The 22,261-nt window shown below is 44.2% G+C and overlaps 1 protein-coding gene across 9 annotated transcripts in view; it reads left to right on the forward strand.

Annotated features, from left to right (window-relative positions):
• Nucleotides 1–13,095: 13,095 nt before the first annotated feature.
• The window catches only part of LOC133063697 (general transcription factor II-I repeat domain-containing protein 2), a 58,933-nt gene continuing 49,767 nt past the window's right edge, over nt 13,096–22,261 (forward strand). For 5 of the 9 annotated variants that reach the window (XM_061153371.1, XM_061153373.1, XM_061153376.1 and 2 more), the window contains exon 1: nt 13,381–13,503. The gene's annotated coding sequence lies outside the window, so the exon portion shown is untranslated. Of the gene's footprint in view, nt 13,504–22,261 lie in introns of all 9 variants that reach the window. The other 4 variants (XM_061153377.1, XM_061153378.1, XM_061153379.1 and 1 more) reach the window with 4 other exon arrangements.

Genomic DNA, 22,261 nt, shown 5'->3' on the forward strand with positions numbered 1-22,261 from the left:
CACAGTGTCCTCGGTCAGCCCTCTCGGCCTTAGTCTGACATCTCTGACATGGGGTGAGCGGTTCCATGCAAGGTTTGGCTCTCTTCAAGCTTCTTGTCCCATGTGCATGCCAGGCATTTTTAAATCTCTACCAAACACTCCAGAGATGCCTCAGACACAGAGAGGGGCTCACAGGGCACACACACACACACAGCCTGGAAGAGACGAGGAATTAACACCCTAAGGCAAACTTCAACCAATGGGGTTAGGAGCCCATGGATAAATGCTACCACTGAGACCTATTCAGGGAGGCTGGCTGGGCACTTCTCAGGATCCTGGCAGAATCAGGAGTCCACAGACCACAGAGGCAGACTCAACAGTGCCCCTTACATCTGCCTTTCCTGCCTGACTCTTGCCACACCTCTCTGCTCTTTCCTGAGGAACACAGTTGGGACACATTTCTAGCAGCTCACAGTGGTTTCCTCGCCCTGTCTTGACCTGCTGCATTGCTTCAGTCGTGTCTGACCCTGTGCGACCCCATAGACGGCAGCCCACCAGGCTCCGCCGTCCCTAGGATTTTCCAGGCAAGAACACTGGAGTGGGTTGCCATTTCCTTCTCCAATGCATGAAAGTGAAAAGTGAACGTGAAAGTGAAGTCGTGTCCGACTCTTCGTAACCCCATGGACTGCAGCCCACCAGGCTCCTCCATCCATGGGATTTTCCAGGCAAGAGTACTGGAGTGGGCTGCCATTGCCTTCTCCGTGTCTTGACCTAGGCGGTATTAAATGAGAAGCCACACTGCACCCGAGGTGGAACTGTAGACCTAAGAGCCCGCCTTTGGCTCCTGCAAACACCAGATGGATAATGGCAGACAACTGTAAACTACTATGAACTAAGCCAATTGCTTAATCCAATCATGGCTTTCGAGTCAGGGGTGGTATTTTACTAGAACAGATCAACACGGTTTCTGGAACTTCCAAATGATATTGATCTGGTGAATGGGTTCTTTTCAATCCCATTGCTAAAGAGGACCAAAGGCAGCTTGCCTCTGGATGGGAAGGACAATACTACTCGCTATTTCTCCCTGCCCTCACTCCTGAAACCTCCAAAACTAAGGTTCTGTGTACAAGACTTTGTGTCCATCTCGGCTTTTATTGATAAAGCTGAGACATATTGATAAAGGAGAACTATGTGAAGATTACTGTATGTGGGTTCTCCTGAGAACCAAGAGGAGGAACAGGGTTCCCACTATGTGCCATCTGCAAGCTGGAGACCCAGGAGACTGCGTGTAGTTGTAGACTGGGTGTAGAACTACGCTGCTGGTGTAGTTCCAGTCTGAGCCCAAAAGCCTGAGAACCAGAGCAGCAATGGTGGAAGTTCCAGATCAAGGGCCGGGGAAGATCAATGTCCCAGGTTAAACAGGCAGAGAGAAAGAAAAAGAACATTTCAACCTTCTTTGCCTTTTTGTTCTACTGGGGCCGTCAGTGGGCTGGCTGAGGCCCAGGCACGTTGGGGAGGGCCAGCTTCTGTACTCAGTTTACCCATACAAGTGCTCATCTCTTCCAGAAACACCATCACAGGCACAGTCAGAAATGTTTAACCACCTCTGGGCATTCTGTGGCCCAGCTCAGTTGACATATTAAATCAACCATCACAATTAGTAATATAGTTATGATATACTTGTATAGGTATAAAATGCATATATAATTGTCAACTGTTCTTTCATAAGCAGGGCTGTCTTTTTATCTAGTGCATTTTTTGGTTTTATTTCTTTTTCATTTTTTGGTTTTAAATATCTGTTCTTTTGCAAAACTGACAATGCTGGTATATAGTAGGCTTTACTTGCCAGAATTAAACAATCAATAACCCTACACGGGTCTTTTGAATTTCCAGAACATTTTTCTTTTAAGGGATATCTGAAAGAACCATTGGTTTGAGATTTAGGAACAAAAGGGTGCCGTGTCATACTCTGCAAGGTGAACCAGAACCACTGGGTGGCAATGTTTGCCCATTAATTTTCTAGCTCCCACTAAGGAAGACACAGGATAAAACAGCCAAAAAGTTGAGTTTGGCCCAAGGAGACCTGGATTTAGTCACACTTGGGCTTTTACATTTTGCTATCAAAGCCTGATTGGTTTTCTATACTGGCTTTATGCTTGCAAAGACTTACATTTTGTCCAAATTGCTATTCTGAAAAGACGGTCCTACAGCAAAATATCAGTTACCCCAAACTAAACCTTCTCCCCACTCATAATGTCATCTTTCTGTAGACATACTAATTATTTTGTTACTTTGGGATAGCTGAAATTCTCCAGTTAGGGAAAGAGTGAACTTAATTAGTCCTATATATTTTAATTTTTATTATTAACTTTGAATTATACAATTAATCTATGACTTTTACCTTTGTAGAAGAACTAATAAAACACTATACATGGCTAAGGCTAAAGACTCATTTAACCACAGCACCACATATATATGGTACTATGGAAAAATATTTTATTTTTGCTATGTGTGTGTTTTTTAAAAATTAGATATGTATTTCATGCTGCAACTTCATCTTCTTACTCAAAACTATATTGGAAATACTTTTATAACAATGTGTTTGGATTTACCCCATTCTTTTCCTCTCTTAGATATTAGTGTAAGTGAATCACATCTTATTTAACCATTCTGATGAACATTCGAGTTGTTTCCAGTTTTTTCTATTACAGTGAATATTCTTGTATATGTTCCTTTTGCATTTATTTGAGGGTATCTCTTGGGTAGATGGGAAGCCCCAGTGGCTCAAGAGGTAAAGAATCCAGCAATGTATGAAACGTGGGTTCCATCCGTGGGTTGGGAAGATCCCCTAGAGGAGGAAATGGCAACCTACTATAGTATTCTTGCCTGGAACCTACTGGGCTACAGTCCATGGGGTGGCAAACAGTCGGACATAACCGAGCACACACATGCAACATCCCCAACCAGGGTAGATACTGAAAACCAAAACTGCTGGGTCACAGAAAATACTCATTTGGAAAATTTAATAAATGATTTCAATTTGTTCTCCAAAGGTTGTGCTTCAATAGAATATAGGTAGATTCATTTTTCCATACACCCAACACCTGGATACAAACTTTTCAACTGTTCATCAATCTAATACCTAAAGCACATTTCATTACTGATTCACTTTTTACTTCTGTAATCTCTAGAACATTTAAACATACTTACTAGCATTTCATGTTTTTCTTTTACTGAGAATTGTCTATTCATATTCTTGGCCACATTTCTATTGGATTGTTTATCTTACTAATTTATAGAAGTGACTGGTATATTTTGCATAGAAATTGTTATGTGTTGAAATGTGTTGAAAAACTTTATCTTATTTTTTTAATTTATGGTGTCTTTTGTTCTATACAATTTCATTTTCTTGTAGTTAGTTTTACTAAATTTATCATTTAGAGCTTTTGCTTTCTATGTCTTGTTTAGGAAAAGTACTACCCAAGAAAATAAGGATATTCTGTAATATTTGTAAAACCCTGAATGTAACACTTGTATTTGGAGTTGATTTTTATGAGTGGTATGAGACCAGACTGTGTAATTCTTCTTTCAAACAGATATCTCACTGTCCCCAAATTATTGGCTATTAACAGACTTTATCTGAAGATCTGAAATGCCATTTATAACATATGATAAATTTCCTTATACACTGGTCAATTTCTGAACTCAATTTTTCTTTCTACTGATTTACTCTCAACTAACATGACAACGTTTCACCTGCTACAGCTTTACAATATGCTCTTTTATTCAATCAAATCCCTCTTCTTTGTTCTTTTACAAAATTGCCTTTGCTATTCATAACATTTACTCTCATATAAATTTTAAAATCATCTTGCCAAGTTGCATTTAAAAAATCCCACTGGGATTTTTTTTATTGGAGTTGCATTAAATTCATGAGCTAATTTAGAGAAATTAACTAGAAGAAATGACATTTTTACAATCTTGAGTCTTCCCATGGCACATAAATGTGGTATACTTTAATATTACCATTGGTTTCAGCCATCTGCTTGATGAATCCAGCTCACTACTTGGGGATAAATTCTTCTTTCAATTTGCTAAGAAAAGGGTACTTCCAACTTTTTAGGGCATTAGTATTCAAATTACTTTGATTATGCATCCCTATGGGGAAAATTGGTAAGCAAGAGAAAATATATACAAGTTATTTGCATATGAAAGTTATGACCAACCCAGACATCATATTAAAAAACAGAGACATTACTTTGCCAACAAAGGTCCATCTAGTCAAGGCTATGGTTTTTCCAGTGGTCATGTATGGATGTGAGAGTTGGACTATAAAGAAAGCTGAGTGCCAAAGAATTGATGCTTTTGAACTGTGGTGTTGGAGAAGACTCTTTGAGAGTCCCTTGGACTCTCAAAGGAGATCCAACCAGTCCATCCTAAAGATCAGTCCTGAGTGTTCATTGGAAGGACTGATGTTGAAGCTGAAACTCCAATACTTTGGCCACCTGATGCGAAGAGCTGACTCATCTGAAAAGACCCTGATGCTGGGAAAGATTGAATGCAGGAGGAGAAGCGGTCGACAGAGGATGAGATGGTTGGATGGCATCACTGACTCAATGGACATGGGTTTGGGTGGACTCCGGGAGTTGGTGATGGACAGGGGGCCTGGTGTGCTGCGGTTCATGGGGTCACAAAGAGTTGGACATGACTGAGTGACTGAACTGAACTGCTACTAATATGAGGTTTATGAATTATACAAGGAAATTATTTAAATAATGAGATAAATATTAAATAAACAATAATTTAAAAACAAACATCTTATTTATTTTAGCCAAATTTCCATTTCTTTTCTACATATTGTTATTGCTGATTCACTAAGTCATGCCTGACTATTTTGCCACCCCGTGGACTGTAGCCTGCCAGGCTCCTCTAGCCATGGAATTCTCCAAGCAAGAGTACTGGAGCAGGTTGCCATTTCCTTCTCCAGGGGATCTTCCCAATCCAGGGACTGAACCCACATCTCCTGCATTGCAGGCAGATTCTTTATTGCTGAGCCACCAGGGAAGCCTGAAGTTCTTGATATACAGGTTAAGTTTTAAATCCATCATTATTATTCACTAGCTCCAGATTTGGGATTTCACCTGCTCACTACAACGCACAGGTAAATTTAAAAGCATTACTCACCCTACTTTCCCCAATCATTTCCAGACAGAGTAGAGTGGCACACACACACAAAAAAAGTTTTTTTGCCTGCCACACGCGTTCCAGGCTGAGGTAGAATAGGGTGGTACCAGCTCTTACACCATAAACGTGTCCTTTTTCTGGTCTATTTAATGCCACACTTTCCACATTTTGGGATGTTGGGTCTTTTTTGTTTTTGATGATTTTGCTATTTAAAATGGTCCTCAAACTGTAAGCACTGAACACTGCAACGTTAGGTAGAAAACACTTTGTCTTAGCCAAGCTTCCTTCACACACGAGTTACAGCACTGTTGGCCGTGAGTTCAACTAACAAATCTACAAAACACATTAAATACGGTGTCTTTAAACAGACACACACATAAAACAAAGGTACGTTTAATAGTTCCACAAAAACGTGAAGAGGCTTGCAGAACCCTGTTTGCTAAGACTTTACAGGCCATGACTCTTCTGAATAACGAAGAATCAACTAAAACATACCACGAGGATTTTCAAACATCGCTTTTAAAAATATCATAAAGCAGGTACCATCTCAGCTAATCGCTCGTTATCTTTACCTTGGAAGGGCAGCTTTTTTAAATAGCATCTCCTAGGAAGCATAACCTTGTTAGCCACTCACACACACACAAAAAACAGAGAATCTGGGACACTTGCCTTTCTGCAAAAGAAAATGCGTATTAGAACTCCGAGACAGTAAAGAAAAAGGAATGAGAACAGTGTCTTCAGTTGTGTCTAAATAGTCCTTTAAAATAAGGCATGCTACGTAAATCTGAGCAATGGGTAAACGGTTTCTATTACCCTATTCTTTTGCAGTCCATGGTAATGTTAGGGGAAGCACACTGATTGAAACCGCCCACCCTGGTCAGGTACCATAGTAACCATTTGCATGAGTTGTTTTATGGCAGGAGATCCTGATAAAGAATACGGAACTAATAGGCCACCACCAGCCGGAAGAGTTCGGAAAAGATCGAGAAGAGAAACTACCTGTCCGTCCACTTCCCAGAATCCCTCCTGCTAGCATCCATCTTGGCTGAGCGATGCGTGCGCCACCAGGAAAGACTCTGAATTAGAATGATTGGCCAAAGACCACCCGGAAACTAATCCCATCACCATAAATCCCAAGACTGCGAGCCACGCGGCAGAGCAGTTCTCCTGGGTTCCCTTACCTACTGCTCTCCACCCGGGTGCCCTTTCCCAATAAAATCTCTTGCTTTGTCAGCATGTGTCTCCTCGGACAATTCATTTCCGAGTGTTAGACAAGAGCCCAGTTTCGGGCCCTGGAAGGGGTCCCCCTTCCTGCAACAAATGGCGACCACGAAGGGACATCTTCTTCGCTGAGACTGACATCCTGACCACTCGGGGTTCTCAGGGGCCAGCTTGCCTGCCAATGGACCAGACCCAGCGGCCGCAACTGGGACCCTTTTGTCCCTGGTCTCCTCCTGACGCGGACAACTGGCCAGAGTGCCCCGACCGGTAAGGAACAAGAGACTTTATTGACCTCCCTCCTCTTCCCTCTCTCTTTCCTCTCCTTAGCCCTTCCTATCCTTCCTGTTTTTCTAGTCCCCCGGTCCTGGACGCAGGAATCTGGTCGAAGGGCCTCAGCTTAAGCTGAGGATTGGAGACTGATCACCTCCTCTTGGCAGAGAACTCGAATTCTGGTTCTGGTAGGGCCGAGTTCCAGTCCTCCCTTCTCTGGAAGCCCAGGGAAAAGTCCCGTAACGCCTGGGTGTCTGCAGGTGGCAGGAGACGTCTGTAAGGCCACCCCTTTTTCTCTTTCTCTCCCCCACTCCTAGACCTTCTGTCTCGTCCCACTCCTCTTCTCTCAACCTGGCCCTCTTCCCTCTCTTTGAAGACCCAAGTTATTTCCGCTTACTCTGTCTGTCAATACTTGGACCTGAAGTTCTGGGTCTTTGTAAGAGATTTTCAGAGAGGCTACGCCCTCTGCTCCCCATCAACTGTGCTTTCTGTTCCTGGGGAGACGATCGGGCGTTAGAAGCCCTCCATCGGGTGCCCTGTTTCTATAAATTCAGCCATTTAATTGCGCATTTGGCTGAGTGCTTCCACGTGGAAGTGATTGACGGGGTTCAGTATAGTCGCACCTGGTCTTGGGTGAAAATTAACACCCTAGATACATCCTTAGGGGTTAATTTACCTTTTGGGAGCAGCCCTACAGCCCCATTGATTGTGCTTACTACCGAACATTTCCTTTGGCGCTTATACAATCAGGCCCTTTGGGACCAGGAGAGAGCTTACAATCTCTCTAGAGTCAGATATAGAGGCATCCGCCCCAGTACTGGTCCCTTGGGAACGAGATATAGGCTATACCATCGCTAAAATGGGAAATAAGCCTAGCTTCCCTCTAGACACCCCGCTCGGTTGTCTTTTGGCCAACTGGGAGGGACACCAACTGGGAGGGTTAAAAAAGAAAAAACTTATCAAATACTGTACTCAGTACTGGCCTACTTACTCCCTGGGAGGAGGGGAAAAATGGCCCCAGTCAGGATCACTTGGACACAACACCATTTTACAGCTCAGTCTATACTGCAAACGTGTGGGTAAATACAAGGAAGTTCCCTATGTTCAGGCCTTTATGGCCCTCTACCAGGATTCTGAAAAAAAGGGAAAATATAAGCTTGAAGACTTCGATAAATGCTCTTCCAAAATCCTTTTAGCAAGGCCTGAAACAAAAGATCCCCTTGACCTTCTCTTGACCTCCCCTGCTTCAGCAGAGAGGCCACGAGGAAGGGAGGGTCAGACACGCCCGGAAGTCAGGAGCCCGGGCCCGGAAGACATGAGATCAGAAGGGGAGTCACTCCCAGTCGCCTCGGCTCCTCCTCCATATGTCCCCTCCCCCATGGGGTTACGATCAGGAAGTAAGCTTTGTCCTCTACAGAAAAAAAGGTCATCCTCAGACAAAATCTGCCCCCTAAGAGAGGTACCAGATGGGGAGGGGGGAACTATGCACGTTCATGTTCCATTCTCTATGCAAGACATTACCCAATGCATGGAACAATTGGGTTCATATTCCGAGAACCCCCAAAAATTTAAGGATAAATTTGAGCGTCTTAGCCTTAACTTCTCCCTCACCTGGAGGGATATAATGGTCATCCTCACCCGGTGTTGTAATGATAAAAAAAAAGCTCGAATCCTAGATCAGGCTAGAAAAGTGGCTGATAAAAGACAGCGGGTAGATGTCAGTCTGGCCCCTGCCGAAGAGGCAATTCCCTCGACAGAGCCAGACTGGGATCCTAATACAAGGGCAGGAAAGGAATCCTTAAGACACCTCATTACTTGCCTACTACAGAGAATGACCCAGGGTGTGCGAAAGGTTGTTAATTATAATAAGATAAAAGAGGTTACACAGGGAGAAAATGAAAATCCAGCTCTTTTCTTGGGCAGACTCACAGAAGCCTTTAAAAACTTTACCGAGACAGATTTAACAAGTATGAAAGGACGAGTCCTGTTGGCCCATTCCTTCATAACCCAGGCAGCCCCAGACATAAGGAGAAAATTACAAAAACTAGGAAAAGGACCAGAGACCCCAATTTCCGATTTGGTGGAGGAGGCAAATAGGGTGTTTTTGAACAGGGACCGGGAGGAGGAGGCAAGAAGGGAGCAAAAAGAAGTCCGAAAAGATAGGAAAATAGAGAGGCAAACCCAGGCCTTGGCCCAACAACAGGCTAAAATCCTGGCCTTGATTCATCCTGCCACTATGCGAGAGTCCCGGGGAGAGCAAGGAAGAAAAAAAGATCTTAACAATCCACCGCGGCTGAGCCGCACCCAATGTGCCTACTACAGAGAGGATGGACATTGAAAAAGGGAGTGTCCATATCGCCCTAAGGGAAGGCATATGGCGACCCCTACACCTGCTCCCTCTGTGTTAGTTCTGGGCGACCAAGACTGACGGTGCCCAGCGGCTCGAAAAACCCCCGCGAATGGTGAGATCCAGATCACTCCTCTCGACCCTTGGGTGACTCTACAAATAGAAGGTAAGGATGTAAACTTTCTTCTAGACACGGGGGCTGCCTTCTCCGTTCTTCCTTTCCGATTAGGACCTTTAGACTCCCAGACTAAAATGGTGATGGGGTAGATAAAAAACCCCAAAGCCGGAATTTTACTAAGCCCCTCCATTGTAAGGTGGGAAATTGGCAAGGAACCCACCCCTTCTTATACATCCCTGGTTGTCCTGCTCCCCTACTGGGGAGAGACCTTCTTTGCCGCCTCCAAACCAAAGTGACTTGGGAAAAGGTAGAAGTCGATAATTTTCTTTGCCTAGTGTCTGAATATTTACAGTCAGAGGTAAAAAAAAAAGAGTCTGTCCCTTTCCTAGATGAGGTCAATCCCCAGGTGTGGGATGTCTCCAGCCCTGGTTTAGCCATAAATGTTCCACCGGTAAAGATTTCTCTGAGGCCAAATGCTCCCTACCCCTGGAAAAGACAATATCCCTTAAAACCAGAAGCTCTTGAGGGTCTTAGACCATTAGTTAACAAATACCGAAATACTGGAATTCTAATCAGCTGTGAGTCCCCCTGCAATACTCCAATCTTGCCCGTTAAAAAACCAAATGGATCTTATCGATTCGTCCAGGATCTAAAAGCTGTTAATGAAGCTGTGGTTCCCATCCACCCCATAGTCCCAAACCCGTATACCCTCCTATCCCAAGTCCCAGGAAAAGCCAAGTACTTCTCAGTCTTGGATCTTAAAGATGCTTTCTTTTGCATTCCTCTCCATCCTGAATCCCAAAAACTCCTTGCTTTTGAGTGGCGGGACTTGGAAACGAGGGAGACCATACAACTCTGCTGGACTCGACTACCACAAGGGTTTAGGGATAGCCCTCATATCTTTGGGACTTCCTTGGGGAGAAAACTAAGAAAATTAACTTTAACGAACAGTAGTCTAATACAGTATGTGGATGACTTGCTCATAGCTAGTCCAGATTTTACCAGCTCTCAAATGGACACTATTAAAACTCTAAATTTCCTATATAAAAAGAGTTATCGAGTATCCCCCAAGAAGGCTCAGATTAGCTTAACCCAAGTAAAATACCTTGGATTTATAATTACAAAAGAAAAAAGAATGCTTGACCCCGAGAGGAAATCCCTCATCTTAAATACCCCGTACCCCCAAACAAAAAAACAGCTTAGGGGATTTTTAGGAATGACCGTGTTTTGCAGGATCTGGATTCCTAATTATGGCAATCTGGCCAAACCCCTATATAAAAAGTTAAGGGAAAAAGAGAAAGAGCCACTCGACTGGGATGAGACCTGCAAGGTGGCCTTTAATGCCCTAAAAGAGTCCATCACTACAGCCCCAGCTTTAGGCCTCCCAAACCTAGAAAAGCCTTTTAGACTCTATGTTTCTGAAAGGATAAGAACTGCTCTTGGGATGTTAGGGCAGATGATGGGGCCCGTATTACAACCCGTGGCTTATCTCTCAAAACAACTAGATGAGGTGGCCAAAGGGTGGCCCACTTGCCTCCGGGCAGTAGCAGCCACCGCTCTTATGGTTAAGGAGGCATCTAGGCTGACCCTGGGTCAGCCCACCACAGTGTATACGCCTCACCAGGTGCAAGCAGTCTTAAAAACGAAAGGGGACAAGTGGATGACAGGGGGAAGGATCACCCAATACCAAGCCCTCCTCCTTGACACTCCAGAAATAAGGTTGAGGGTCTGCCAGACTTTAAATCCAGCAACCTTACTGCCAGATCCCCCTACTTCCCCTCTGGATCACCAATGCATACAAATCATAGACGAGTTATACTCTTCTCGCCCGGACCTATCAGAGACACCTTTATCTGACCCAGAGGAAAACTGGTACACAGATGGCAGCAGTTTTGTAAAAAAAGGAGAGAGGAAAGCAGGATATGCAGTAGTGAGCCTAGAAGAAACTAAAAAAAGTGGGTCTCTTCCCCCAGACACCTCAGCCCAGAAAGCTGAACTTTTTGCCCTGACAAGAGCTTTGGAGTTAGGAGAAAAAAAGAGGATTAATGTGTATACGGACTCTAAGTATGCTTTCCTCATTCTGCATGCCCATGCAGCAATTAAAAAAAAAAAAAAAGAGAGATGCCTCACAACACTTAAATCCGTTTCTAAATGCCCTCATTGCTGCCGGTTTTGCAGCAAGTGGGGTGACAGTCTCCTCCCAGCTGCTAAAGGACTGCCCCTGTACCATTATGCCATGTTCCAGTTGTAAGGCAGATGGAAATCCTGTTCCTCTTTGGCAAACCCATTTTGCTGCCCAACTTAAACCTAGTCATGGTGTCTATTTCATATGTGGGGATAAAGCTTATTTATCCCTACCACCTTTTTGGTCAGGAACTTGCTCCCTAGGGTATGTTACGCCCCACATAGATCTGGCCTAGAATAATACCTCCTTGCCTCTACCAGTATATACCAACCAGAGGATACATCGTGCGGTAATACTTACCCCTATTTTCCTGGCAGTAGGACTGACTGCTGGTTTAACAGGAGTTGCCGTGGGGGGAACGTCTTTACATAAATTTCAGCAGCTTTCTACCGACACTGCTGTATCCATAGAAAAAACAGCGAGGACCCTCCAACGCCTACAATCCCAGTTAGACTCCCTAGCCGCAATGGTCCTACAAAATCGTTGGGCCCTAGACTTATTGACTGCAAGACAGGGAGGCACTTGTCTATATCTAAAAGAAGAATGCTGTTTTTATTATAACCAGTCTGGGCAGGTCCAAGAAGATATCAAGGGGCTTTTGAAACAGGCTACAAAGATCCGGGATTTAAGTTCAACAGGTGTATGGAGTTCTCCTTCTTTCCCTTCTTGGCTCTTACCATTCATGGGTCCAGTGATAACTATCCTATTAGGCCTCCTATTTGGCCCTTGTATACTCCAACTCCTTACAAAGTTTATCTCCAGCAGACTCCAGCAGTTCCAGGCCAAATTGATGTTACTACAAGGGTGGGAGCTGGTTTCAAATATAAAACACCCCAACTTAGATCAGGTAGAGAGAGACTTCTGCTCTGCTAGGCAGGCCTACGCCCCGACACAGCAGGAAGAAGTTACAGAAGAAAGAGACCTCCGCCCCAATTCCCAAGAAGCATCTTGAGTATGAAGTCTCTCAGGGGGGAGTTGTTAGGGGAAGCACACTGATTGAAACCGCCCACCCTGGTCAGGTACCATAGTAACCATTTGCATGAGTTGTTTTATGGCAGGAGATCCTGATAAAGAATACGGAACTAATAGGCCACCACCAGCCGGAAGAGTTCGGAAAAGATCGAGAAGAGAAACTACCTGTCCGTCCACTTCCCAGAATCCCTCCTGCTAGCATCCATCTTGGCTGAGCGATGCGTGCGCCACCAGGAAAGACTCTGAATTAGAATGATTGGCCAAAGACCACCCAGAAACTAATCCCATCACCATAAATCCCAAGACTGCGAGCCACGCGGCAGAGCAGTTCTCCTGGGTTCCCTTACCTACTGCTCTCCACCCGGGTGCCCTTTCCCAATAAAATCTCTTGCTTTGTCAGCATGTGTCTCCTCGGACAATTCATTTCCGAGTGTTAGACAAGAGCCCAGTTTCGGGCCCTGGAAGGGGTCCCCCTTCCTGCAACAGTAAGAGTCGGACACGACTTAGCGACTAACAGCAGCAACTCTCCTCCTGGCATATTTCAAGTATTTGGACTTTGATTAAACAGCACTAAAGTAATACTTGACTATTTGCTGGAGAACCAGCACCATCAGAAGGACAGCTCTCGACTCCTTAGTAATGTCACTGAGTCCCATCAAAAGGTCAGGACACAACTGTTACAGTATTACAACACAACTCAATGGCTTTAAGGCAAATTCACCGGTCGCTGGAGCTGTGACCTCACCGCTTAAAGCTACAAACTGCAATCATGCTAAAAAGTGTAAAACTAAATAAGAGCAAGAAAGGACGTCCACGTTTGGGGGCGGTGTCGGTGGGGGTGAGACCAGACACGTGCAGAGCCACTCATCAAAGGCAGGAAATGGACAAGCACGTCTGGCCCTGAACAGCGCGGGGCTAAGGGACTTCCAACAAGCTCAATGTGCAGCTGAAGTGGATTCCACGGCACCGGAAACGGCAACTCCCACTTGGGGCGCTGCGGACACACGAGTCCAGGCTGCCTTCCAGGAAGCCAAAAAAAAAAAAAGGAAAAGAAAGAAAAGAAAAAGGAGGGATAGTGGAGAGCAGGGCTTCGGCCGCCGCCCACAACGCCGCGCCCTCGTCTCCAGACGGTCTTGGCAGGCCGCGCTCGGCCCCCAGGCACTCCCAGGTGGCCCAGCCCTCGGACCCGGCGGCCGGGCGGGCGCTGCCCGCCGGCGGGGACCTCAGGTGCGTATCCCGCCCCCGCCGCAGCCGCCATTAAGAGCGGGTGCTTTGCTTGGAACTTTCTCGTCCCGCAGACCTGGCGGAGGGGAAGCCTGAGGAGGCTGCCCGCCCAGGCTCGCGCTGCGAGCGGCCCCTCCTCAGGCGGCCCGGCGGGCCCCCAGAACCGGTTCCCGGCGGGCAGGGCCCAAGGAGTGGGGGTGGGGCGGGGAAGCCCCGGCGCGGGGCAACGGTCGCACGCACGGAACGCGCATCCCTCTCCCTTCTGATTGGCTGAGCGGTGGCGGTGGGGGCGGGTGCTTGCCGTCTCTAGACGCTAGGGCCCGATGTGCCGGAGGTCACGCTCCGGCAGTCGTACGCGGGGATATTGCGCTGCGTGCGGAAGTGCGTGATTGGTTAGGTGGTGGGGCGGGTTAGCCGCTGTTGCCTGGTAACTGCGTCCGGCTCCCAGGCGGAGGCGTCCAGACCGCTAGCCTACTGTCGCGCGCGTTGACGAGTGCCGCGCGACGTGGGTTTTGTCGTGGGTGTGGCCAGTGGGGCGGCCACCCGCAGCCTGCTTGTGAGCAAAAAACCAATCCCAGAGGCCGGAAGAAGAGTCTCTGATCCTGAACTCCACTCCGTCACGGTTATGATTTAGACGTTCAGTTCAGTCACTCAGTCGTGTCCGACTCGGCGACCCCATGAGCTGCAGCACGCCAGGCCTCCCTGCCCAACACCAACTCCCGGAGCCAACCCAAACTCATGTCCATTAAGTCGGTGATGCCATCTAACCATCTCATCCTCTGTCGTCCCCTTCTCCTTCTGCCCTCAATCTTTCTCAGCATCAGGGTGTTTTTCAGGTGAGTCAGCCCTTTGCATCAGGTGGCTAAAGTATTGGAGTTTCAGTTTCAACATCAGACCCTCCAATGAACACCCTGGACTGATCTCCTTTAGGATGGACTGGTTGGATCTCCTCGAGGTCCAACGGACTCTCAAGAGTCTTCTCCAACACCACAGTTCAAAAGCATCAATTCTTTGGCACTCAGCTTTCTTTATAGTCCAACTCTCACATCCATACATGACCACTGGAAAAACCATAGCCTTGACTAGACGGACCTCTGTTGGCAAAGTAACGCCTCTGCTTTTTCATATGCTGTCTAGGTTGGTCATTTTTCCTTCCAAGGAGTAAGTGTCTTTTAATTTCATAGCTGCAATCACCATCTGCAGTGATTTTGGAGCCCAAAAAAATAGTCTCTCACTGTTTCTCACTGTTTCAACTGTTTCCCCTATTTGCCATGAGGTGATGGGACCAGATGCCATGATCTTAGTTTTCTGAATGTTGAGCTTTAAGCCAACTTTTTCACTCTCCTCTTTCACTTCATCAAGAGGCTGTTTAGTTACTCTTCACTTTCAGCCATAAGGGTGGTGTCATTAGACATAAAGGAGAAAAAAGGTTTGGCGGGCTATATTCCCCATCCTTCAAACCTGAGCCTTGCTCTTTAATAGCTTTATTGACGCTCCATGAAATTGACATTTAAAAGTGTGTAGTTAAGTGTGTGGGCGGTGCTAAATCGCTTCAGTAGTGTCCGACTCTTAACGACCCCATGGACTGTAGCCCGCCAGGCTCCTCTGTCCTTGGGATTTCCCAGGCAAAAATAATGGAGTGGGTTGTCGTCTCCAGGAGATCCACCCGACCCAAGAATCGAACCCATGGCTCTTAGCCTCCTATGCAGGTTCTTTATCACTAGCACCACCTGGAAAGCCCCTATAGTTCAGTGATTTTTGTTTATTCAGAGTTGTGCAGCCATCACCACTAATTCCAGAACATTTTCATCACCCCAAAAGAAATGCCGTATCCATTAAGACAATCGTTCCCCTTTCCCACCCCAGCCATGGACACTGCCAGTATGCATTCTCTCCCTATGTTTCTGACATTCCAAATAGTTTTTATTCCAGATCATTCCTAAGCACAGAATCATCAAAGGATCTTTGAGATCTGGCTTCATTCATTCATTCATTCATTCATTCTTATGGCTGACTAGTAATCCATTGTATGGGTATACCACATTTTCATTTTCTGTCAAATGATGAATTTTTTTCCCCACTATTTGGCTATTATGAATATTGCAGTGAACATCCATGTTCACGTTTTTTTTGTGTGTGTGTGTGGACATTTGTTTTCAACTCTTGAGTATGTACCAAGGAGTGGAATTGCTGGGCCAAAAATGTCACCATTTAGTTTCCTGCTGGTAATTTGAAGTAAACAGATATGTAGATATAAGACTGGGAATTGGGAAACTGTGTATCGCTCACAGCTACATGTGAAGAACTGAGCAGGCTCTTCTCTTTTCTTACATTTGGAGAGGAAGGTTTGGTCTGCGTGACTAGCCACCTTGCCTTCAGTGGACACAGGGCTTGGCGCCAGGCAACTGCAGGTGTCAGTCCGTTTGGAGTGGGTCCCTGTTCTTCCTGCCTTCCTGTTATTTAGCCCCTATGTTTGCTGCCCAGAGCTCTGGGTCTTTGCCTACACCTGCAGCCTGGATGGTCTCTTCACTTTTTCTCAGGCTTCAGAACTTGCTCACATGCCTTCATTCTCATCCCCGACGTTGTTGACAGCAGCCTGGACCGTTTCAGGAGCATCTGGCTCCCATTTTGCCTTTATTACCTGCAATTCTGCTGTGTCTTTGCTAGTCTGTCTCACTCCAGAGCACAGGGTGTGGATTTTATTCACTTTTGTTGCCCCCTTGTCCTTCCTGTCAGCAGTATATGTTTTCACACAGCAGGTGTGCATTACATTTTTAAAAATTTTAGGGATTTGTTTGGCTAAGGTGAAGTACTTGACTATTTGTTAAACATTTAATTTTAACTAATTCTTTTTTTCATTTTTTGACATTGAAAATATGTTACATTTCTAGTTCTTTTCTGTACTCCTTGGTCCTTCCAGAAGAGTCCTTGTTGTCTTGAAATTTGTTGTTATTCTTTTTTTAGAATATTTTCCCCAGGTTGAGATATAATTGACATATAACATTGTATTAGTTTTGGAAGTAAAACATAGTGATTTGACATATGTATGTGTTGTGAAATGACTGGTGAACATCCATCACATCACATAGTTACAATTTGTTTTTCTCCTGGTAAGATCGATTCTCTACGCAACTTTCGAATATACAGTACAGTATTGTTAGCTATGGGCTTCCCAGGTGGCTCAGTGGTAAAGAATTCACCTGCTGATGCAGGAGACACAGGAGATGTGCGTTCGATGCTTGGGTCAGGCAGATCCCCTGTAGAAGCAAATGGCAACCCACTCCTGTATTCTTGCCTGGCAAATCTCATGGACAGAGGAACCTGGCGGGTACCGTCCATGGGGTCTCAAAGAGTCAGACACGACTGAGCACACATGAACACATTATTAACTATTGTTACCAAGCTGTCTGTTACATCCTCAGAACTTATTTATTTTATAACTGGGAGTTTGTACCTCTGACCACTTCAGTACATTTCTGTTGAATGGTGAATAGGTACACTTGGGTTTGCAGTTTCCATTGACTGTAGACCTGAGAGAAGTTGGCACTTTAGGAACTTGCTAATTAACATCAAGGCCTCGGGGACCTGAACAAATAAACCTTTGGAAAGGAAAATCAGAAACAGCTTAAAAAGTAAAGCAGGCGTCTGTTGCAAGATTTCAGAGTTTTGATAAATGGAGTGGGTGCCATTCCAAATGATGAAAATTATAAGTGGTGGAAATGAAATCTAGAACAGGGATGGGCAAACTTTTTTTTTGTAAGGTGTCAGATAATAAATATTTCCAGCTCTGAGGGCATGTGGTCTCTGTCACCTGCAACCCTTCCTTTTCAGAAAAGCAGTCAATGGACAAGATGTAAGCCAATGAGCGTGGCTGTGTTCCAGTAAAACTTTATTTACCAAAATAGGAGGCAGTCTGGTTTTGATGTTTGCTTTTCATTAGTAAAATATAACACTGAAAAGGAGAGAAAGATTTCTGGGAAATCAAAGGTTTCTGGGAAAGTTTTGAGATTTGAGAGTTGTTTTAGTTTACATCTCCAGTTTTAAAAAAGCAAAAAGTTAAGCATGATGTAAAATCTGTGATCTAAATGAACATACCCAGTGCTTTGAACTTCAATCACTGTATTGGCCTTGGGGGTTTGAACTCTGTGGTACTAGCTCTCATTGTCTAGGATTTTTAGCTTTATTAGAATGCAGTGGGTTTTTTTTTTCCCCCTCAATGATCTCAAGGTGAGAAACCGCAGAATTAGCTTATAATCATGGTTCATTAGCTTTGATGTGCTATTAACGCATGATGTGTTCTAAAGCATAAAGTATAAAAGACAAAGCTCCTGCCTCCATTTGTTGTTAAGTAAAGGGTGCAAGCAGGCGATAATTATAAAACATTCATTTTTAAAATTAAATTACAAAAGATTCTTTTTTTTAATTACTACCATTGATGCCCATTGATAAGATCTTTTTGGAGTTCCAGCTAGTTTCATTCTGCGAATTATTTTATTCTCTGTTAACGTGTTGGCATCACAGTCCTCTCAGAGATTATTGTGGTGTGATTACAGATTGGATGCGAGCATAAGATAAGAGCCTGGAATATGCCAGTCCTTTAAGTGGACTCATCTCTGGTGGCTGTCAGTGTGAGCATCTCACAACATCAAGTCTGATTATATTATTTTAAAATGTGTATTTTTCATACATTATGGCCTCTCACTACATCATTGGATAATTAATGGTGGAAACAATGACCCATGTCAACACTGCAGGGAAAACTGGCTCTGAGGGGCTTAGCAAGAGATCACAGCAAGGTCACGATGAATCCAGAATTCATGTCATCAACACGAGAGTCACCAAACTGTGGCGTTGAGGGCTCCAGTGGTTTCTAAGAGACCAGCCAAGAGAAGGCTTTAGAGAGGCTGAAAAGTATTAAAGTTGTGGCTGGAAGACATGAACTCTAAGAACATATCTGTCAATGGCAGAATTCTAAGACAAAAGGGAAACCACCACCAAAGAGGGGATGGACTGGTGATAGACAACGCAGAGCCTGCCAAGGGTGGTTGACACATTTCAGAACTACTTACCCGAAACAGTGTGCAGTGTCGGCAAAGTTGCACATGCAGATTAAGAGCTAGAAAAGCCTCTCTCCTAAAACATTAAAGAAATCATAGAAGAAAAATGTTCCCTCTGGGAAAGGTGCTTATTGCTTCCACCGACAGTGTTGACCATACTTGAATTTGCCTTTTGGTGTACCTACTTCCATTGGAAGAAGCAACTCTGCCGAATGAGAGATAGTCTTGTTTTTAAGCAGTATTTGAATTAATTGACTCAGAAAGATGATGGTCAAGAATATCAGTTTCTTGGGACTTCACTGGCAGTCTAATAGTTGACACTAAAACTTCCAGTGTAGGGGGTCTGGGTTTGATCCCTGGTCGGGGAGTGCAGCCAAAAAAACAAAACATAAAACAAAAACAGTATTATAACAAATTCAGTAAAGAGTTTCAAAATGATCCACATCAAAAAATAATAATAATAAAAAGACTATCAGCTTCTTCATCACAGTTTTAAGTAATGGCTTAGACGGTAAAGAATCTGCCTGCAATGTAGGGGACACAGGTTCAATCCCTGAGCCAGGAAGATCTCCTGGAGAAGGGAATGGCTACCCACTCCAGTATTCTTGTCTGGAGAATTCCACGGACAGAGAGAGGAGCCTGGTGGGCTACAGTCCAGGAGGTTGCAAAGAGTCGGACACGACTTAGTGACTAAACATCAACAGCAAGATAGAAGTTGGCCAATGTTCAATATATTTAAGAGCTGATTTAAAAATCCTTGTGAGATTTCTGTAATTTACAATGGGAAAGAGATTTTAATATTTCAACCAAGTAATGCAGGTGATGTGTAAAAATACAGAAAAGAAATTAGAAGTGAAGTTCTGTCTTTGCCAATAGATGGATTTTGCATAAATAAAAATTATTTCAAGTTGGGGCTTTCACGTGAAGTAGCTTAATCTGAATTCTTAATGATACAGTCCAAATACTTATTAAAGGGATTATAAAACCCTCTGACTGTACAATTTTAAGAAACAGAAATGTGTGTATATTTGATGTAAGCTTAAAAAATAATTTTTAGAAATTTGAAACAATATCAAGCTTACAGAAAAATTGCAAGTGTGGTATAAAGAAGTTTTATTTTTTTCTAAACCATTTGAGATAAAGTATCTGTGGCCACATCATCCTTAGATTACTGATAAACATCATAAAGTTTTATCAGTTATCTCTGTATACTGTTCCCTATAGCAAAACATTGGGTTGCTACATTTCCCAATATAGAAAATATTGGGTTGGCAAAAAAAGTTCATTTAGATTTTTCCATACCATCTTTTTTTTTTTTTCCATACCATCTTATAGAAAAACCTGAATAAACTTTTTGGCCAGCCCAATATCTGCCCATCACACATAAACGATTTGTATCCAGAAAATATAAAGACTCTATAAACTCAATAATAAAAAATAAGCAGATAATCTAGTTTCAAAATGGACAAAAGATTTGAACAAGACATTTCACTAAATAAGCTATATGGATGGCAGAAAAGCACATGAAAAGATGCCCAGCATCTTTAGTCATTAGGAAACTGCCAACTAAAACTGCAAAGTGATATCACTACCCATCTATTAAAACTGCTAAAAAAAATTTTTTTTAAGTTGACAAGGATGCAGAGCAACTGGAATTCTCACATGTTAGTGGTAGGGATATATTCACATAGGGCTTCCCTGGTAGCTCAGTTGATAAAGAATACACCAGCAATGCAAGAGACCCTGGTTCGATTCCTGGGTTGGGAAGAGTCCCTGGGGAAGGGAAAGGCTACCCACTCCTGTATTCTGGCCTAGAGAATTCCATGGACTGTATAGGCCATGGGGTCAGAAAGAGTCAGACACGACTGAGCGACTTTCACTTTCACTATATTCTCATATATTAGTGGTAGGGATTGGCAAAGATCCTGATGCTGGGAAAGATTAAAAAAGGCAAAAGAAGAGAGCAGCAGAGAATGAGATGGTGAGATAGCATTACCGACTCAATGGTCATGAATATGAGCAAGCTCCGGGAGATAGTGCAGGACAGGGGAGCCTGGCCAGCTGCAGTCCATGGGGCCGAAAAGAGTCAGACACAACTTAGCAACTGAACAACAGCAAAAGGAATACAAAATGGTAAACCACTTTGGAAAACAGTTTCACTTCTTTTAAAGCTAAAAAAAAACAGACAAAAAAACCGCAAGATATGTGACCCAGCAATCCCACTCTTAGGTGTTTACACAAGAGAAATGAAACCTAAGGTTGACACAATAGTGGTTTTATTCATCAGTTCAGTTGCTCAGTCATGTCTGACTCTTTGCAACCCCATGGACTGCAGCATGCCAGGCCTCCCTGACTATCGCCAACTCCCAGAGTTTACTCAAACTCATGTCCGTTGAGTCAGTGATGCCATTCAACCATCTCATCCTCTGTCGTCCCCTTCTCCTCCTGCCTTCAACCTTTCCCAGCATCAGGGTCTTTTCCAATGATTCAGCTTTTTGCATCAGGTGGCCAAAGTATTGGGGTTTCAGCTTCAGCATCAGTCCTTCCAATGAATATTCAGGACTGATCTCCTTTAGGATGGACTGGTTGGATCTCCTTGCAGTCCAAGGGACTCTCAAGAGTCTTCTCCAACATCACAGTTCAAAAGCATCAGTTCTTCAGTGCTCAGCTTTCTTTATAGTCCAACTCTGACATCCATACACGACTACTGGAAAAACCATAGCTTTGACTAGAGAGACCTTTGTTGGCAAAGTAATGTCTCTGTTTTTTAATATGCTGTCTAGGTTGGTTATAACTTTTCTTCCAAGGAGCAAGCGTCTTTTAATTTATGGCTTTATTCGTAATCATCAAAAACTTCAGACACCCAAAAGTTTTGTAAATGGCAAAAGAGTTAATTTAACTGAGTTTCATCCCTACAGTGGAATATTCAATAAAACAAAGAACAAATTACTGATACACCCCCAGCACAGCGTAGGATTCCATTTATGTGATATTCAGGAATAAGCAAAACTGTGGGGACAGAAAACAGATCAGTTCTGGCCAGAGGTTGGGGTGGGGGTGTTGACTGACCACAAAGAGTCGTGGAGGAATCTGGGGTGTGATGGAGCTGTTCATACCATGATTTCAGTGGTGGCTACATGCTAAAAACGTACAGAACCATACATTAGACAAGGTTGAACTTTATATAAAGTGTACTTTAATTTTTAAAAATATTTTTAAGGGGAATTCCCTGGCGGTCCAGTGGTTAGGACTCGGCACTTTTACTATGGAGGACCTGGGTTCAATCCCTGGGTCGGGAAGATCCCCTGGAGGAGGGCATGGCAACCCACTCCAGTATTCTTGCCTGGAGAATCCCATGGACAGAGAAGCCTGGCAGGCTACAGTCCATGAGCCAAAAGGAGTCAGATACAACTGAGCAACAGGGCGCACAGACACACACACTCAGCGAACTAAGGTCCTATGAGCCACGCCTTGGCCAAAACAACAACAGTTTTTTTTAAAGGATACATGACATCATGTTCAAGTGGTTGTTATTTTTTTCATATCACAAACCATCCACATGTAAACATGTTAGAATGCATCTTCCAGGCCCTTGAGAGAGAGCAGTGAAGTTGCTCAGTCGTGTCTGACTCTTTGCGACCCCATGGACTGTAGCCTACCAGGTTCCTCGGTCCATCGAATTTTCCAGGCAAGAATACTGGAGT

Source organism: Dama dama, chromosome 10 (assembly GCF_033118175.1).
Source record: "Dama dama isolate Ldn47 chromosome 10, ASM3311817v1, whole genome shotgun sequence".
Lineage (NCBI taxonomy): Eukaryota > Metazoa > Chordata > Mammalia > Artiodactyla > Cervidae > Dama > Dama dama.